The sequence below is a fragment of the Canis lupus genome, chromosome 20 (genome assembly GCF_003254725.2).
Source record: "Canis lupus dingo isolate Sandy chromosome 20, ASM325472v2, whole genome shotgun sequence".
In the NCBI taxonomy this organism is placed as follows: Eukaryota; Metazoa; Chordata; class Mammalia; order Carnivora; family Canidae; genus Canis; species Canis lupus.
The window spans coordinates 24,085,735-24,094,676 of record NC_064262.1 but is presented as its reverse complement, the minus strand read 5'-3'; positions in this window follow the sequence as shown (position 1 = coordinate 24,094,676).

Sequence of the window (8,942 nt, the reverse complement as noted above, 5' to 3'; positions counted from 1 at the left end):
TCTCTACTTGTATTCTATTATGTCATTGTTTTTCACTATGGGCACACCCCTAAACATCATGGGCAATTCAATATCTTATTTGTATTTTTGTTCCCACAGTCACATACAGTCCCTCCTACACATGTTATACTTAATCAACTTGCGTGTGGGAGAATCAGATTTTTCTATGTGATACCTCAGAAAAACCTAGTAGAGGAATAAAAGACTCCTATGGTTTTAAACAATTTCCAATGCCAATCTCTCCCTTTTCTTCAACCATTGTTCCAGATTTGTAGTAGAAAAATAAGGAAACAGAATTGTCCATATAAGAGGACTTACAGTTTTAACCATGGTTCCTTCTGGTTTTAACCACCCCAGGATTTAACCTCATTTCATTCTAGACTGGTGCTATCCAATACATCTGGCCGTTGAGCATCCGAAGTATGGCTAGTCTGAGTTGAGATATGCTGCTGGTGAAATCCGTGGATATCTGATAAATACTTTTGTATTTAATACATATCAATATGTAATATTTTAATCATATTGGATTAAATAAACTGTATTATTAAAATTAATTTTACTTGTTTCTTTTTACTTTTTAAAATGTAAAAGGTTTGCTATTAGAAAATTTTAACTGCCTTTGTGGCTGGCAGTATACTTCTATTGCTATATATTTCTACTGGACAAGATGTTCTAGATTCTTGCCCTCTACTGAGAGGCAATTCTGACCTAGAACAATTCCTTTTGGGAAGCTCCTATATCCTTCTGGTGTTTGGGGTAAAAGTCCTTCATGCTGGCATTTTTTATATCTACCTTGTTTTACCTGGTACCTTGGTGTCCTAACGTAGTATCTACTACACAAAATACAAGGGCCTGATTCTTCCCTTTGTTTTCCCCAAGACTCTTCCTGTCAGCTCTGCAAGGGCTTCCTAGTTTTCCTCTTAGAAATATCTGGTTTTACATGTTATCTGTGTCTTTCCCTGGGGTAGTCTGTCTGTTTTTTCACTTAACCTTAATGGTAGAAGAGCTGCAAATGGGGGAGACCAGCTCCCTCCCAGGAAGTAAAATACAGTTTGGTATTTGAAATAGGTATTTCCTCCACATTTATTAATTGATTAAATGAAAAATTTTAAGACCCTGAGCCATATTGCAGTTCATATCGTGGGAAATGAAACTTGACTTTATTATCCTTCTCATGGCCCAAAAGCATGGGAGGAAACCATGTTTTCTTACTGTACAGCTCCTACTCTTGCAATGCTACAGGATTTTTCAGAGATAGAATGTTGCGGTAAGCCTCACAAGGATACAGCTTTTTTGAAAAATAAGGAAACAGAATTGTCCATACAAGTCCACTCAGTGGGTAAATATTAGTTTTGTGGACCCAGAATGACTTACCCAGTACCCAGTTATTCATAATTTTCCTAGGATTTAAAATCTCAAGCCATGAAAATTCTCCTGCAAAAAGACGAAATGAAGGGATCTCCTGTAGGATTACTTGTTGCACATAATTCATGCCTCTCAGGGGGTTTCAACTCAATACAGTGACACAGGAAGATCCTGATGATTTCCTCAGAAGAAAACCTAAACCTGGCTGAGTGATGAATATACACTGGGTCAATGAGAAGAAAACCACACTGAAGCAAGTAGGAGAAGTTGGGACACACTTTCTCTATTATAGATCTTCTGGGTATTGCAACCCAAGACAAGGAGAAAACTCAAAACCTGGATTTCCTTTCCAAGGACCAAAGGGTTTGACTTCCACATGAAGAACCTCAGCTTTTAGGACCTGTGCTTGAGACATGACCCCTAAAACATCTTACTTTGGAAATGAATAGAATTTGTGTCTTAAGACCTATAGGATTGTAGTGATCTGAGAGAGGTCCCAAAGGGTCTAGGCTCTTGGACTTGCCCTCCCAAGGACTCAGCTCAGTACCTCAGATTGCACCCAGACTTAAAGTGAAGAAAGCTCATCTACTTATATTGAAGTCTCAGCCAGAAGAGCAGGCATCTAATTTAGCACACACATCTAAGAGCCTTATGCAACACTCTGCAGGAGTGGAGACTGGCATTGTCCAACTTGGCACTCTCCCTCTGCTTTATGCCAGTGTCTCCCAAAAAAGAGAGTATATACTTGTCTGGTGTCCCAGTTTTTGCAACTGCTGCCCAAGGGGACACTGCCAGATCACCTGATCAATGGAACTTATGCTAGTGGTCCTACAGGAGTACATATATTTGCATACTTTAAAAAGTTGCTACCTGAGGATCCTGCTTCCAAACAGCCTGAATCTAAGGGCTGAGATAGTTTTCCTGAGGGACACTAACAGATCTTGGCACATCCACATAATTAAAAGCTATTAACAATATAATAGGCCACTTGGACAAGCACAAAGATTTGAGAGATGATGAGTGGGGCAGGGTTAAATGATAAGGATCACCTCATATGTAAGGTCATTCCTTCAAGACTGGGAGAGGTGGTGGTTTTATTTACTGTATAGAGACCTACAGAGAGTCAAGCAAAATTAAGAAATGGAGAACTATGTTCCAAATGAAAGAATAAGAAAAAAATTTCAAGAAAAAACCTTAATGGAATGGAGACAAGTAATTTATCTGATAAGGAATTCAAAATAATAGTCATAAAGTTGATCACTGAACTAGGGAGAAGAATGGGTGAATATAGTAAGAACTCCACAAAGAGATGGAAAATATAAGAAAGTACCAGGTAGAAGCCACAGAGCTAAAGAATACAATAACTCAACTTAAAAATATACTAGACGGGTTCAACATCAGACTAGATGAAGCAGAAGAAGGAATTAATTGACCTGAAGACAAGGCACTGGAACTCACCCAAAGTAGCAACAAGAAAAAAGAATTTTGCAAAGGTAAAGATAGCTTAAGGGGCTTATGCAACAGCTCAAACAGATTAATCGTCACCTCATGAGAATCCTAGAAAGAGAGAGGGGGCAGGGATCAGAAATCTTATTTGAAGAAATAATGGATGAAAACTTGTCTGATCTGGGGAAGGAAACAGACATCCAGATCCAGGAATCTCAGAGAGTTCCAAATAAGATGAAACTAAAAAGACTCACACAAAAAGACATTTATAATTTTTTGAGAAGAACTGCTAATTAAAAAAAAAGATAAACTGCTAATTTTTATTTAATGTTGACTCTAAAATTTAAAGCATGATAAAGAGTTGGAGACTAAAAAGTAAGGAAAGGTTATATATAATTTTATATACTATATCTATCTATGTATCATTACATTACAATAAAACAAATAAAAAGAATAGCCTTCCTATTCTATTCTGATAGTGAAATGGGTGGTCAAAAGGTACAAACTTTAATTTATAAAATAAATAAGTCCTGGGGCTATAATGTACAACACAGTTTCTATAATTAATAACATTATATTGTATATTTGAAAATTGCTAAGACAGTAGATGTTAAAAATTCTTATCATAAGAAAAACTTGTAACTATGTGACATGTGATCATTTAATATATATATACTATATATATATACAGACATATATATGACATATAATAATTAAAATGTCAAAAAGTTAAAGGCAAGGAGAGAAAACTAAAACAAGCAAAAGGCAAACCACTTCTTATGTACAAGGAAACCCCTCAGATTATCAGCAAATTTTTTGGCAGAAACTTTACAAGCCAGAAGAAAGTAGCATGATATAGTCAAGGTGCTTAAAGGAAAACTCCAAACCAAGAATACCTAGAAAAGTTATCATTGAAAATTGAAGGAGAGATAGTTTTCCAGACAAGCAAGAGCTAAAGGAATTCATCACCACTAAATCAGCCTTACAAGAAATGTTAAAGGGTCTTCCTTAAGCAGAAAAGAAGAATTAAAACCAATTACTAATTGGTAATGAGAAAATATATGAAAGAATAAATGTTATTGGAAAGGTAAATATTAGTAAAGGTAGTAGATTAATCTCTTATAAAGCTAGAATGAAGGTTAAAAGGCAAAAGTGGCACAAAGAATTATAAATACAATAACTAGTTAATGGATATACAAGCAAAATGTGACATCAAAAACACAAAGCATGGGAAGGGAAGTAAAAATGTTGAGCTTTACAATGGGATCAAATATAAGTTACAAATTAAAATAGACTATTAGAGATATAAATTGTTATGGATAAGTTTCATGGTAACCACGAAACAAAAACCTATAGCAATATACAAACAACAAATAAAAAGGAATATCAGCATACTACTAAAGAATGTCATCAAACCACAAAGAGATCAAGAGAAAAAGGAATATAAAAGAACTATGGTAACAGCTAGCAAACAATTAACAAAATGGCAATATGTACATACTTATCAATAGTTATGTTAAATATAAATGGATGAAACTATCCAATCAAAAGGCATAGAGTGGCTAAGTAGGGTTTTTTTGGTTGGTTTTTGTTTTTTTGTTTTCTTAAGGCCCATCTATATGTTGCCTATAGGAGACTAACCTCAGAAGTAAGGATACAGACAGAGAGTGAAGGGATGAAAAAAATATTCCATGCAAATGGAAATCAAAAGAAATCTGGAGTCACTTTACTTTGACAAAATAGACTTTAAAACAAATACTGTGATAAGAAATAAAGATAGGCATTACATAACAATAAAAAGATAATCCAAGAAGATATTTGTCAATATTGATGCACCCCATACAGAAGCACCAAAATATATAAAGCATTTAAAGGAAATATTAATAGACTTAAAGGGAGAAATAAACAGCAATAGAATAATTGTAGGATATTTTAATACCCAACTTACATCAAAGGATAAATTATTCAGACAGGAAATCAATAAGGAAACACTAGCCTTAAATAACACATTTGGCCAGAAGGAATTAACAGATGTATATGTAATGTTTCATCTAACAGCAATAGAATGCACATTCTTCTTAAGTGCACATGGAACATTTTTCAAGATAAATCGTGTTAGGCCACAGAAGAACTCTTAATAAATTTAAGAAGATTTCAGTCATATCAAGAATCTTTTCTGACCACAATGGTATGAAATAGTCAATCATAAGAAAAAAAAACCCTGAAAAAATCATAAATATATGGATATCAAGCAACATGCTGTCAAACAACAAATGGGTCAATGAAGAAATTAAAGGAGAAACAAAATACCTCAACACAAACAAAATGGAAATACAACTTACTCAAATATATAAGATGCAGCAAAAGCAGCTCTAAGAGGGAAGTTCATAGCAACAGGACCACCTCAAAAAACAAGAACATTTTCAAATAAACAATCTAACTGTATACGCCAGGGAACTAGAGAAAGAAAAAACAAAGCCCAAAGTTAGTAGAAGGAAAGACACAATGAAGATTAGAGCAGAAATAAATAAAACAAACTAAAAAGACAAGGGAAGATTGATGAGACTAAGAACACATTCTTTAAAAAGATAAATAAAATTGACAAGGTTTTATCTAGACTCCACCAAGAAAAGAGAGGACTCAATAAATAAAAATCAGAAATGAAAGAGATGTTACAACTGATACTAAAGAAATACAAAGGATTATAACAGACTACTATGAACAATTATACAATTAAGCAAATTGGGCAAGCCAGAAAAAGTAGATGAATTCCTAGAAACATACAATCTATCAAGACAGAATCATGATGAAATAGAAAATCTAAACAAACTAATTAGTACTAAGAAGACAGAATCAGTAATCAAAAACCTACCAGCAAACCGACATTCAAGACCAGACAGCTTCATTGATGAATTATACCAAACATTCAAAGGAGACTTAACATCAATCTTTCTCAAACTCTTCCAAAAAATGAAAAAAGAGGAAACTTCTCCAAATTTATTTTATGAGACCCTGATACTAAAAGCAAACAAGGATGCACAAGAAAAGAAAACTACAGACCAATATATCTGATAAACATAAAAGCAAATCTCCCCAGCAAAGTATTAGCAAGCCAAATTCTACAACACAATAAAATGATCATACACTATGATAAAGTGGTCTTTTTTTTAATTTATTTTTTATTGGTGTTCAATTTGCCAACATATAGAATAACACCCAATGCTCATCCCATCAAGTGCCCCCCTCAGTGCCCGTCACCCAGTCACACCCCCTCCCCCGCCCACCTCCCTTTCTACCACCCCTTGTTCGTTTCCCAGAGTTAGGAGTCTGTCATGTTCTGTCTCCCTTTCTGATATTTCCCACTCGTTTTTTCTCCTTTCCCCTTTATTCCCTTTCACTATTTTTTATATTCTCCAAATAAATGAGACCATATGTTTGTCCTTCTCTGATTGACTTATTATGCTGAGTGAAATAAGATAAAGTCTTTATTCAAGGGATAGAAGTATGGTTCAACACCTGCAAATCAGTGTCAAATACCACATTAACAAAACAAAGGACAGCAATTATGATCATCTCAATCGATTCAGAAAAAGCATTTGACAAAATCCAACATTTATTTATGGTAAAAACTATCAACAAAGCGGATATCGAGGGAACATATCTCAGCATAACGAAGACCATATATAACAAGATAACATCACACTCAATGGCCTGTCATCTAAGATCAGGAAAAAAACAAGGATGCTCACTCTTGCCACTTCTATTCAACATAGCACTGGAAGTCCTAGCCAGGACAATAAGGCAAGAAAAAGAAATAAAAGTTTCCACATTGAAAAGGAAGAAGTAAAACTGTCTCTATTCACACATGATGTGACGTTATATAGAGAAAACCCTAAAGACTCCATGAAAAAACTAAGAGTGATAAATGGAGTCAGCAAATTTTCAGGATTCAAAATAATATATAAAAATCCGTTGTGTTTTCATGCACTAATAGTGAAGTATCAGAAAGAGAAAGCAAGCAAGCAATCCCATTTGCAAGTGCATTAGAAAGAAGAAGAAGAAGATACCAAGGAATAAATTTAACCAAGGAAGTAAAAGACCTGTATATTGAAAACTACAAGAAATTAATGAAAGAATTTCAACACACAAATAAATAGAAAGATATTTTATGCTCATGGATTAGAAGAACCAATAACATTAAAATGACCACACTATACAAAGCAATCAACAAATTCAGTGAAATCCCTATCAAAATCCCAACTGCATTTTGCAAAGAAATGGGACAAGAGATCCTAAAATTTATATGGAACCACAGAAAAACCCCAAATAGCCAAAGTAATTTTGAGAAAGAAGGGCAAAGATGGAGGCATCATGCTCTCTGATTTCAAACTATACAAAACAATAGTAATTAAAACATTATTGTATTGACATAAAAAACAAAAATATAGAAAAATGGAACAGAATAAGAGGGCCTAAAAATATATTTCAATTAATTTACAACACAAAGGCCAAGAATATGCAATGAGGAAAGAACATTCTCTTCAATAAATTGTACCGGGAAAACTGCACAGCCACATGCAAAAGAAAGACCTGGACCACTGTCTTACATTATATACAAATACTAACTAAAAATAGATTGGGGGCTTACATGAAAGACCTGAAATTCTAAAACTCCCAGAAGAAAACACAGGTGGTAATCTCCTTGATTTAGGTCTTGAAATTTTTTTTGAATCTGACAAAAGCAGAAGCAACAAAAGCAAAAATAAATAAGTGAAACTCCGCATTACTGAAAAGCTTCTGCACACTGAAGGAAACCATCAACAAAATGAAAAGGCGACTTACTTAATGGAAGATAATATTTGCTAATTATATATCTTGTAAGGGGTTAATATCCAAAAACTACAAAGAATTATATAACACAATAGCAAAAAAACAAAAAATCTGACCAAAAAATGGGCAAATTTGAACAGATATTTTCTCAAAGACATACAGATGGCTAACAGACACATGAAAAGATCCTCAACACCATTAATCATCAGGGAAATGCAAATCACAACCACAATGAGATATTACTAGTCAGAATGACTAGTATGAAAAAAAAAAAAGAAAGAAGTGTTGGGCAGGATGTGGAAAAAAGGGAACCCTTGCACACTGTGGGTGGGAATGTAAGTTGATGCAGCCACTATGGAAAACAGTATGGAGGTTCCTGAAAAAGTTAAAAATAGAACTGCCATGTGATCCAGCTCTTCCAACTTCAGGATATTTATCTGAAAAAAATTAAAACATAACTCAAAAAGATATATGCACCCCTCTGTTCATTGTAGCTGTATTTCCAATAGCAAGATATGGAAATAACCTAAGTGTTCATAAATGGATGAATGGATAAAGAAAATATTGTATATATAAACAATGGAATATGGTTCTGCCATAAAAAAGAATGAAATCTTGCCATTTTCAACAACATAGAACTTGAAGACATTTTGCTAAATGAAATAAGCCAGACAAAGAGAAATATGTGATCTCTCTTGTATGTCGAATCTGAAAAAAGAGAACAAAACAAACAAAACAAAAACAGAAATTAAACTTATAGAGAGCAGAGAACAGATTGGTAGATGCCAGGGGAAGGGAATGAGGGATGGGAGGAATACATAAAGAGGGTACAAATATATTTTAAACATTTTAAAAGGAAAAACAAAACACAATTCAATATGAAATATTTCCTTTATTCAATACTCCACTCATCATGAGGTTATACTGCACACAGGCTGTCATTATTAAAGCTTCCTGGATGAATCCTTTTGAAAATATTGCTAAGAAAAATCTTTATTGTATTTCATAAAATGTCAAATGATTGTCCATAGATGATTGCCTTGCCCTTTTAATTCCTAATGCATAGTACTATCATCAAGCTGGATCCCCCCCACCTCCCCGCCCCTGCATTGTTGTTTATTCCATTTGCCTCCTTGGCAAACATGACTGCTGTTATTTTCCTCAAATGAGTTTAAATTGTGAATTACATCAGTTCATCACAGCCAAACCTCTTCTTGATTGCAGAACTCAAATGTCCCCCCTCTAAATTAAAATGAAATTCGTAAAATGCTGCCAACTGTTTTTCCAACTCTTCCAGAATG